Source organism: Plectropomus leopardus, chromosome 20 (assembly GCF_026936395.1).
Source record: "Plectropomus leopardus strain MGB_pleo_1.0 chromosome 20, ASM2693639v1, whole genome shotgun sequence".
Classification (NCBI taxonomy): domain Eukaryota; kingdom Metazoa; phylum Chordata; class Actinopteri; order Perciformes; family Serranidae; genus Plectropomus; species Plectropomus leopardus.
In genome coordinates this window covers 3,711,487-3,723,629 of record NC_142195.1, presented here as the reverse complement: position 1 = coordinate 3,723,629, position 12,143 = coordinate 3,711,487, and the positions used below count along the sequence as shown (strand labels likewise).

Here is a 12,143-nt window from a genome sequence, read left to right as displayed (position 1 = left end):
GAGTCGTTAAACAAGCTCTATACAACAAGTAGTTCCGATCAAGCGATCCGATTTGTCAACAAGACATTTAGAATGTGCTCAAATCTGCATGACCGCACACCTTCATAAAAATCTAATCTGCCACTTCTTGCACTGCATTTGCAAAAACATTTTGTAAATGTTCATCAGTTGGGTGACAAGGAGCATTTCAGGGCAGTATCAAAATGTATTGCTAACACAATGCCAAAAAGATCTTCACAGCATCAGGGAATTAGAGCTCAAATTATGAAAATTAGCAGCCTCCTCTCTAATGCTGTAAACTATAAACTAACACAAAGATGACAAAAAGCAGCATAAACCACCATGTTCTGAACAGACATATTATAAATACTGACAAAAACTGACATTTGCATGTATGAACATAAAACAGCAAACTTCACTGCAAACTAAAAACTACTCATTCCAGTTATGATGGGAAATATAGGCTAAGTCATTGGACTGCAGTTAAAACATTGTTTCTGAAAGTCTAAACACCAACAAATATGAATTGAAGTGTGACATTCCGTTAGATAACGTGTGAATTTTGGAAATGATGATACCTCTATCTTTTTGTTTTTAATTCATTTAGATATTTGTCTTTAATTTGCTCTGGAGTTATTGGAAATATTTGGCATTCTCCATCAGCTGTGCTGTGACATCGAGCTTGTAGCTTAAAAATAAAGGTAAAGTTTGCAAATGTAGTGATTAAATCTGAATATTTTTAGCAGATATCTTAATTGCAACAAGCTGAGCATTTCTGTGTTCATATCTGGTGCATTTATTTAGTTTGGAATACCTCACGATTTCTAGAAAGCATGGACACAAGTTGGCCAGTGGACTCAACAGAGACTAATCAAAATGTATTCATTTTTGGGGGCAATTAGCTCTCAAAATTGAAACAATATTTGGGAGTGTGATCCCCGTTTCCATGGAATCTCACAGAGTCTGACTAATAACCTGAAAACAATCAGTCAAGTCAGTAGAATCCTATATGTAATGAAACCTAGTTTACTACTCCAGAAAGCAGGTCGAATCTTGGTAACCACTTAGCAACTAACACATTTTCTTCCTTCATCTGGCATTGGTAAATCAGTGGATACATTTTGTTGAGCATTGCAACCTCCGTGAAATGACTCATTTAATCAAGATATGGAGATTCGGTACTAAAATATTTCTAAAGTTTGGAAATAATTACAGGATTTAATCATTTGCGCTGGTTAGGGGAGTGCTGAACTGGGAGTTAGCCACTTTGCTGACAGAAGTGTCTAGTGCTAGTTCTCTATGGGCCTCTATGCGCTTCCTTCTGCATATTGATACGTTTGCCAGCTGTTATTCAGTAGAAAGAAAGCTGTTCCTACAATGAGATGCTCACAACAAGGTCTGTGGATTATCTTGAGTAACTGGGTCATTATTTCTGGAAAGAGACATTGCTGATGAGTTTTTCACTTTCAGCACCACAAGCTAAACGCCATCTAGTTACATTATACTGTAGAGAATGCAGACATTTCTATGGCCGATATCTCCAACACTCGGCAAGTAACACCAAAACTATCTACACTGATAAACAACACCATGGTTAAGAGGGAAAATATGTATTTTGACTTTGGGGTGAACTGTCCCTTTAAAGAAAAACATAATCATGAAAAATGCCAGATGGGTGATATGGATAATTTTGGAAGCCACACATATTTTGTCATTTAGATATAAAAACTTGTTGCACTATATGGTTTAACATTGTTGAAATGTACTTTATACAAAGTTGAAAATAGTCTCTAAAATAAAAGAACATGTCACAAATAGACATGGTTTCCACCTAAGCACCATCCTCTTTGCAAACTTCCCTGAACTCATTTCCAGCGATGCAGCTCCTCCAGCTGAGCGCTTGACGTCTGAGACTAAAGGTCGAAACTCTGTGATAAACCTCATGATATGCTCTGAGAGTTTCTGCACCAAACGGCCGAGAAGAAAATAGCCAATCAACTCGCTGCACTGCAACACGGAGAGAACTTCTTATAATAGAGGGGAAATGAATAATGGTGCATAACAGGCAGCCGGGTCTGTGTATAATCCCTGGTCTCAATTCACCTCGTCCATGCTGATCTGTGGTTTCCCTTCTGTGACTTTCAATCTCTCTTCACCTCTTTCTCTCTTTCACGCTCTCTCTCTCTCTCTCTCTCTCTCTATCCTCTCGTCTCTCTCATCCGAGTGCACCAAGAATTTCAAAGTCATCATCTTGATGGGAGTGCAGAATATGAAAACTATCCCTCTTCTGTTGACATTTCATTATTCATGATAAGCTAACCGTTCTCCTCCGTATGCAAATGGTCATTAATGCTGACATTTAAAAGTCTGTCCGCGCACTTTGAGCTACAGAGATAATTCTTTGAAGTCCAAATGTCCGGTCTATCTTTGAAGAAACCTATAGCCTACGGCGGTGATACTCAACTTACGGCCTGTGGGCCCAAATCTGGCCCTGATAGGGTGCCGGGTGGCCTCCCAAACTTTATCTTGTTATTTTTGTAGATTTATAGTGCCAGGGTGCATAAAACAGCATCCTGTTTATAAAATAGTGCCAGTAAAGGACCCCCCACACACCCCAACAGGTCCTCGCTAAGCCTCTAATGTTCAAAAATCCTAAAAATGTCCTAAAATCCAGAAATGTCCCAAAATGCTAGAAATTTTCTAGAATCAGAGAAACGTCCCAAAATCCTAGAAATGTGCTAAAATCCCAGGAATGTCCTAAAATCTGAGAAATGTCCTAAAATACTAGAAATGTCCTGAAATCAGAAAAATGTCCTAAAATACCATAAATGTCCTGAAATCAGAGAAATGTCCTCAAGAAATTCCGATAAAGTCCTAAAATCCTAGAAACTTCCTAAACGTCCTAATATGTTTGACAATCAGAGAAACGTCCTAAAATCCTAGAAATGTCCTAAAATCCTATAGCCATGTATGGGGATACTATGACTTGCCATTTTGCAAAAGTGGCCCCTGAGCAAAGCAAGCTGAGTATCTCTACTCTATAGCGTTTTCACACAAAGCATAGCGCTGATGTAAGAGATATATATGGTGGAACATGAACTACCAACCCACAATCTTGGCCTTTCATCCCCCAATAATCAGGAAAGCCAATATCATTTATGGCTGCTTTTATTTCCTTTTGGATGGTAACTCCCCCTCGCCTGCTGCTGTGATGCTGTGATTGGGGTTATTATAACAGCACCCTTATGATGTGATTTTAGCAATCAGCAAAAAAAAATTCCTGCAAGCTCTGAATCAGCAGTCCACGGAGAGAGGAGAAATGATTTCCTCACAGTCGTGCTGTCATGGCCCGCTGACGCCATCCAGCTACGTTCATTAATCACTCACGGAAACACACTCATACAGTAGACACATGCATGCACACACGCATACACTCTGTAGGTGCATACTGTGGGAAGACACTGTGCAGGAGGAAATGTTCTGTGGAGGAAGGAATTTAAACTTTCTTTTTACTGTGGTTTTGAGGTGGGGAACAGCAATATTCAACATGTATGTGACACAGATATGAATCTGTATCTGTATGCCACATACTGATCCACAATATGTAAATGCGAGTGGAGCCCCACAGGCGTTCTGCAGTGCCCACAGATGGCTGCAGTGGGCAGTTGCTAATACACATCGTGTGAATAAAACTACACGCAAAGCTCAGCAGATGCTCCGCGAGTGAGGTTTGGGATTTGAGGGAAATTAACGTTGGATTCCTCTGCAATGATTCAGCTTAATATGCAATAAGGGGTTTATCCTGGAAGTGATCAGCTTTATGGCTGCTGGCACAATATCTTTAGTGTTCAACCTGAATTTGTGGTTTTCATAAATACACTTTTCTTTCAATCTTTATTATATAAAAAAAACCTGAATAGAATAGACTATCTTACACTATCAGCACAAATTCAACCCTACAAATTTGTGGAAACCATCTTTAACCCTTTGAAACCTTAGCATATTGGCTGAATTTCTTTCAAAAAGTTACACGTCACAAGAAAATATCCCGAAATTTGGAACAAAAATATCCCGAAATTTGGAACAAAAAGACAAGAAAAAGGTAAAAAAGGTAACAAAACAAAAAACGAACAAAAAGCAGAATATGAACATATAGATTAAATGGTTGATGATTATACATATATATATATATATATATATATATATATATATATTAACTTCTTGGCGTTTGTGGGAAAGCTCTTATCAAGTTGCTCAGTGCCTTTTTAGCCACAGTTTCAAAAGCAATCAAATCAATCTGCAAAAGTTTCAAAGGTTTAAATGTTTCTGAAAGGCATTTGAAAGCAGCAAGAATGCTGCTGTTCCAGGTTTCAAAGGGTAAAAAAAAACTGCCTCAAAAGCATTTTTACTCTAAATATCAGAACCCCCACTCTAATATCTTCTTCATCTTTCTGTGCAAACATTAACACATTTCTATTTCAAGCAGCTGTTCAAGTTTTTTCACCAAAAACTACATTTTAACAGATTACATTTGAACACATCATGATAACACTATAGTTCAACTTTGCCTAATAGTCATTTTAAATGAATGTAGCTTTATGCTACTTAAGCTGCATTCATGTGACCGTGTACACATTCTCCCCCTCTTCTTCAAACTTTTTCTGACACACAAATGCCACTTTAGTGAGAGCTTGATTTGTTTTTTCAAAATTACATTTTACTCTTAAAACTACAGCTGATGACGCATGCTGACGACATTTTGTTCTTGTGTACTGACGTCGATAGACATATGCCATAGCCTGCAATTCAGCAGGTGATGTCATCGTACAGTCTCTATACATCAAACTTGATGTTGTTCCAAAGTTTACTGGGCTGATGTTGCAGAGTGTAGCAGCACTGCAAATCTGAGAAAATTTGCAAAAATCTCAGTCTGCAGGAGGCTTAAGTGAGAGCTGCTGCACAGACTACCAGCTATAGCTTTCTTAAAAAGTTCTAATAGAATGCAATTTTTTAAGCATTCAGCATAGACTTTGTAGATTTTACCACCTGAAACAATCCCAATCTGAGACCCATGTGTCCACTGCGGCAAAATGGAGCAGTGGATGTGATATACAGCACGTACAATTTAGGAAAAGTAAAGCTTATCAATGTTAAGAGTGTTGGAAAACGTCAAACAATCTGCGGAAAGATTGCATTTTTTATCCTGAGTTGACTGCAGACATCTGTGAGCTCAAGAGCAAAGCTTGAAGGGCTAAATTCACTGCTGGAGAACAAGTGACAGAGAGTGACATCTTTTTACAACTGACTGCAGGTCTGGAGAATTTGTCAGAAAACTCAGCTTATAATTAATTTGATGAAACCCTCGATCAGACTCCAAACATCCCAAAAAGAACTTTGAGGCATTAAAGATGTATTGCATCGCTTCCCCACCAAAAAAAGGAGAAACATGCTGATGAAGATGCACTTTAAACACGGAGCCTCGGGAGGCCACTGAAGCAGCATGGCTGCCAGGGGAGCAGTGGAGTGGGGGTTTAGATTAAAGTAATGAACACACACTGCATTATACAGCAGCATCATGCCTCCGAGCTCAGAGATCCGCTCAGCACAGACCCAGAACAGAAACGCATCAATTCACATACATTCACAAATGCACGGCTGCAGAGGGAACTATCAAGCAACACAACACTTAATTTGGGTTCTCCTCCTGATGCACGTACATACACACACAACACACACACACACACACACACACACACACAGCTGCCTGATTGCTTGTATAGAATGATGGCTGAGGGTTTACCAACTGCTGGAGTTTGGCCAGCTGCTGTGGGGGTCCCTGTGTGGATGCCCAAACTGTGATTTGATGGAAAGTTTGTGTGCATGTGTGTGTGTGTGTGCATGTGCGTTTGTTTTTAGTGAGATGGAAATGTTGCCATTATTAGTTTATCCTCAATTGAACCTCCATTATAAATAAGCATTTTTTTCCCAGAACTAAAGGGATAGCTCAACATTTTGAGAAACACGCTTATTTGCTTTCTTCCCCACAGTGATATGAGAGAATTATTCTTTTTCATGTCTGTACTGTAAATATGAAGCTACAGTCTGCAGCTGGGTAGCTTAGCATAGCATAAAGACTGTAAACAGGGGACACAGATAGCCCCGGTAGCAGCGCCCCTTTCGGTGTGTTCAGACAAAAAGTAAGGCACATTTTTATCTAATTAGTGCAGGGCTGAATGCTTTATGGTTTGTGTTTAATCGTCAAAAAGAAAAACAAAACAATGCACCAGTTAGATTTAGAAAATTTCAACTAAACTCAGAACTCATTTTCTGAACGAACATCCTCACTTTGGCTGATATGTATTAACGGAAACCTGAATCCTACTTAATCGACAGTTGGGGAGTCATGAAGTGCAACATACAGAGTAGGGATTTCCAAGATGCTGCTGCACATTTAAATGGCTTGATGATGTTCCCTTTCTCTCCTCTTTTTTTTGATTGGCTGACATATTGCATCCTCATCATCACATGCTGTGCAGACAAGCCAAACCTTCTTTTGTTCTCAGATGGAGCCGAGATAACAATCAATAATAAATGGTTAAACAGAATAAAAGGCTGCCTGCATTGTCATCTGCTGAACAAACGGGCCAAAGGCAAACACTCATTTACTGACTTGGGTGTTTGACAAATATCTATTGAACCTTTCTGCGGTCAGAGAGGGAAAAAAACACCTGGTTCTATTCCTGCATGTTTGATCCAATCAAACTTCCCATTCAGCTTCGTGGGACAGCTTTATGCAAAACTCATTTGTCACTTTCCTCCTCTTTGTTTCCACTGCTACTCGACACGGCAGCTCCTCCACGGCTGAGCGCAGCCCACAGAGCACGTACAGGAAGAAGCATCAATCACGGCGGAGTCTTTTGACGCAAGTCGCGTCCCATAATTAGATTTCGGGGCTGTCCTGCTGCCTAGAAATCAATCGTGGCCCTGCGAGGCAGCGGCACAGTACGCTGTACAGTTAGACGACTGTCCTCACACTGCATCGAGCACTGACTAATGGATGGATCTCTCTCTCTGTCTCTCTCTCTTCCTCTGCGCAGCTCACTGCAGATTCCCTCTGCCTGCATGTGCGCGCTCGGCGGACAGGGAAAGCTCGGGGGTTGCCTCCGCCGTGCGTGTGTACCAACTCATCTTTTTTCACCACCATCCAGCGCGTTAGGAGTGCAACACACTACCACCACCACCACCATCATCATCATCATCATCATCATCACACACCTTAGATCTGCCAAGTCATTACATCAGTGAATACATTGTGCGCAAGGTTCTTTTTGGCTGCGTTTCATATTTAAAAAAAAACTTTCCTTTATAACAAATAATTAAAAATAATTATGCTATTATGTAGTGTAAATATTTTGATCAAATTAACATGTAGCCTATGGGTTGATATTTTTAATTATGTTTATGCTGAAAAACTCTCAAAAAGTTGCCCAACTTTTCTGTCAATCGTGCGCTTTATTATAAGCAAATTTTATTGCCGAAAACATGTATTTTTTAATAATCAGATGCATCCTGTCTTTCCATTTTGCATATTAAATGATGCAAAAAAAAAGGCGGATAAAGATACGATCGCCGTGTTCCCCCACCGAGGAGTGCGCAGGGAGATGAAGTTACAGTTTGGCACATCTTTTAAAAAAGAAAAGAAATACTCACAAGGAGCAGATGCATGTTACGACGAGTCTCCCCTTCCCCGGTCTGCCCCCCTCTACACAGCAGCAGAGATAGAAAGCATCGCAACCAGATTTCTTGTTTCTTCTCCGATGCAGCGGTTTCTCTGCTGCAGTCCGAGGGAGACGAGAGATGCTGAGAGGCTGAGGGGAGGTGGGAAGCGTGAGTGCGATGGAGGGAGGAGGCAGGGAGGGAGGAAGCAGACTGGAATCGATTGTAGGCCTGTATCCTACGAACAACAGTGAGTATTTCCCGGTGTAACACAGCAGAGCGGCATGTGGCGGAGGCTCCGTGATGCAGGAGGGCTGGCAGCATCACACACTGCTGAGTTTGAGAGGAGGAGGAGGAGGAGAACAAAGAGGAGTGGAAGATGAGATGTGGCTCCTGGGAAGAAGTTTACCGAGGGATGACGGACTGTTGCTGGATCTGCAGCGTTAACTTAAAAACCACTGGAGGAGCAACTCCAGCAGGCTGCAGGGTCCAGCTCAGTGGGAGCAAATTGTGTTATCAACTTAATGTAATAATCGCAATAAAATAAAGATTTTAGGTCCTACACAGCCAAGGTCCAATTTATTGGAAGCAAATAATCTGCTATCAATTTAATTTGATAATCACAATTAAAAACCAAATTATATGATTGCAAAAGACCTCAAACAACATCCTGCAAAGTATTTAAATGCAAACACAGAGGCAATGCTGCGTTCAATTGCAAGTCATTAGTTGCTAATTCTAGGTGTTGGTTATTCTGACTTCCCATCTAAATGTGTTCCAGTGCATCTGTTCGGGATAACATGGATGCCAGCAGGAAAATCATCTGAGGAGCATCTACTGGGGACCTTCATGAGCTACCAAAGCACCATCAGTGACGAGAAACGGCATATGTTGTAAGTGTATGTGTATCTTACAGTTGGCTACATGTAAATTCACTGATGTAGCTAGTTAATAGAGAGGGGAGGAGTAGGCTTGTAGGCTACTACATGCTCGCAAAGATTTCTATCAAACACAAATAAACTGAAATGAAATGGAGAAGCCTCAAGTTGTTATAGGTTTTACAACACAAACACTACATACAAGTAAACACTGACGAACAGGTAATTCTGCTTACCATTAACTGTGTGCCCTGCCATATTGCTGTGACATCAATACAAGCGACTCAGTCAACATGGATCGTGCCAAAGTCTCCCATTTGGAATTCCAACTTGAATGGCTGCTCCAGTGCACTCTTCAGAGCCAGAAGTCGTCCTTTCCCTGAGTTCCAAGTACAATAGAACGTGGCAATAGATCCAAGAAATGCCTACAGGTTTGAGTCAGGGGAAATCAGCTTAACAGTCTTTTAATGGGCTAAGGTTGACACAGGGAAAATCAGTCCACTCTGGCAAAAGTACAAAAATCCACTGGGCAAAAGGTCAAAATTCAATCTGGTCACAACTGTGAAGGTTCACTAGGAAAAACATGAGGAACTTCTGGACCACTAACACAAAGGACGGGACAAGCTGGTAAAGAGAGGAGGAGAACACATTCTCTAGGGGAGGGGAGACAACCAGACACAGATGCAGCACATTAGGGCGGGGCAGGTAATCACACAGGCGGGAAACACAGGAGGGCAGGAAGTAAGGACACCTGAAACAAGACAACATAAATAAAACACGAAGCACAAGAGTAGAAATGAAAGGGAATAGTGACAGAAAGTTAACAACCAGGACTTGGTGAGACAAGCTGAGCCAATGAAATGTAATGTGCTAGATCATCAGGACGCTTGAATCGACCTTTCATGAAGCTTCTTCCTAGAATGGCCACTGTCCACTTAACTGTGTGGGAGGCCTGTCAAGCTTTCAGCAGAAGCCAATATGCCGAAGCGGTGTGTTTACGGGACTTACAAGGGTGACAGCTGATAACCAAAAAATTTAGGGGGGGAGTGTCGAATTTTTCGCCTTCCCAAAGCCAAAGACCCCAGAAGAGAGATGTTGGATATGTATAAAACAGTGTGGAAGACCACATGAACAGCTGAATCCATCACAGATCAATAAAAACACCTTTGTTTGTTCCTATAAGGATAATTATCCCTGGATAGAGATAAAGGGATAATTTAATTTAGCTAGTAATGGGCTAAAACGTAAATAATGAAAACAAACTCAATGTTAGCTTAAAATTAAATTATATATTGACTTACCCAGCTGTACAAGAACATTTTTGTTCCTGTGTAGGTTTCTCCTTCATGTGAATTGTCAAGATGTGGGGTCAAGAAATGATGATATTGTTAATGTAGCTCTCATGCATATTGCATATTGTGGACATTTCTGTCAACTTTGATTAACTAATCGTTTTAGTCGCACTTTTCATTTTTGGTCAATGCACAAAAATCTTAATTCATGTAATTCAAGTATTACAATACTAAAGTACAATACTTCCCTCTGAAGTGTAGTTGAGTAGAAATGGAAAGTGGCATGAGATTAAAATATAACATTAAAGTTCCTTGTATTTAAGTACAGTACTTGAGTAAATGTACTTAGTTACATTCCAGCTCTGGTCAACAGATGGACGCACAGAGACTGAAATTACAGAATCTGGGTTCAATGTACCAAGTGTAATAGTAATAATACTAATAATCTAATAATTATAATTACTCAAAAGCTTCATCATCAATTTGATTAATGCATGTTTAATAATGCATTTCACTCCTCGCTGTCTCCACTGTGGTTAGATGACACCGTGGACATCACAGCTTGTGGGGGAGAAGCTGTTGAATTAATGTTAAATTATTTTATCTATATTAACTGGAGAAAAAAAGAAAAAAATATAATATGGAAAAAATAACACAATGGAACAGCATACCCAACATTATCCTTCCATAGCTTTTCAATTCCAATACATTGCATCTGCTGGAAACTCTTGCTGTATCATTCCTTAGGTTTGTTGTTCCTTGCCACATTGTTGTGGTGTAGTATATTTCTTTGCACAGGTATGTGGATTGAGGGCACTGTCATGTTCAATAAGTAATTATTTTGCCTCATCCCTGAAACAGTTGCCCCACACACTGGCTGTTGACGCCACCAGCAAGCTCAGGCATACGCTCTATCTTTCTAAGAATATCCCTTTCATCTTTGCTGTTGCCCCGGTGGAAAACATCACTCATAGCAACACTGAGATGGCCCAGTGCGTGGGTGGCCATCATCATCTGCTGGCACCTTGGGGTGCTTCAACCAAGGCATACTCACATGAAGCTTGCCCTCTGAAGCCTCCTTGATGTGTCTGGAATATGATCCAATAACCTTCCTTGAAAAAGACTGAAAGTTTGTGGATGTCTGCCGTTGGTACACAAAGCCAATCCCCCTGCATAGTCATGAATGATACATGGGGAAAGTGTTTCAATATGCAAATAGATTTGCAAAAAACGTGTTGATAAAACACGACTGACAGAGTGATGTTATGCAACTTCTCCTCTGGCGCTAACATTCCAAGAAGCATGATGTTAAATTGACTGCACCTTTATATAATTCACCCATTCACACACACATTCACACACTGGTGGCTGAGGCTACTGTACATGGTGCCACCTGCTATTCAGTAACCATTCACACGCACTTACACTCTGATGGCAGCATCGGGAGCAATTTGGGGCTCAGTATCTTGCCAAAAGATACTTCGACATGTTGCCTGAATGAACAACACCCACTCTACTTCTGAGCCACGGCCACCCCCTTACATTAGTGAGTTTATTTCTATTGCAGCCACTACACTAGCCACTGCGATAATGTATAGGCAAGCCCCTTACACATGGGAGCGGCTATATTCGAGGGATTTTTGATTTCACAGAGGAATTGTGGATTCAAAACTTTTGGATGATCTGCTGAACTTTTAAGAATTATGCAATGCAGTAACACCTCGTGTAGCTCCTGCTGCATCATGAGGGAGCCACTACTGACAAGCACATGGCCATAGCATCATGTGACCTAGAAAAGCCAAAAAAGTGTTTTCATTGCAATTTTGCGAAATATGGCTTCGTTGAATTGACTAAAATACCACTTCATGTGAGCGTAAAAACTTTTTTTGCAATAAATAGAAGTTTTTTTTTTAATTGATGTGTTTCCATTAGGTATATTTTATATTTTAAATTTCAATTTTCACAATTTGAGGGTTAATGGAAACCCAGCTATTGGTGTGTGTAACCTTTTCAGAGACAGAGGATATTGTGGTCATGAGGTTGAGAACAGTTCGGATAGGCAAGGAAATTTTATTTATAGAGCAAACTTCAGACACTTGGCAATTCAAAGCTCTTTACAGGTATAAGTATATAAACAAGCAAATAACATTGAGTGTATTCGTACATGAAGGATTAAGTTTGGTTTGTGTGTTAATCCAGCTGGTTCAGTGTTGACGGATGAGCAGACTGCAGCAGTTCATATTCCACTCTGCTCTCT

The 12,143-nt window shown here is 40.4% G+C and overlaps 1 protein-coding gene across 2 annotated transcripts in view; it reads right to left on the bottom strand.

Annotated features, from left to right (window-relative positions):
• The window catches only part of LOC121959920 (synaptic vesicle glycoprotein 2C-like), a 64,766-nt gene extending 55,588 nt beyond the window's left edge, over positions 1–9,178 (bottom strand). Inside the window, exons 1-2 of one of the 2 annotated variants that reach the window (XM_088071104.1) lie at positions 8,831–9,178; positions 7,711–8,049 (exon numbers count right to left, since the gene is read on the bottom strand). The gene's annotated coding sequence lies outside the window, so the exon portion shown is untranslated. Of the gene's footprint in view, positions 1–7,710; positions 8,135–8,830 lie in introns of those variants that run through there. The other variant, XM_042509467.2, reaches the window with a different exon arrangement.
• Positions 9,179–12,143: the final 2,965 nt, after the last annotated feature.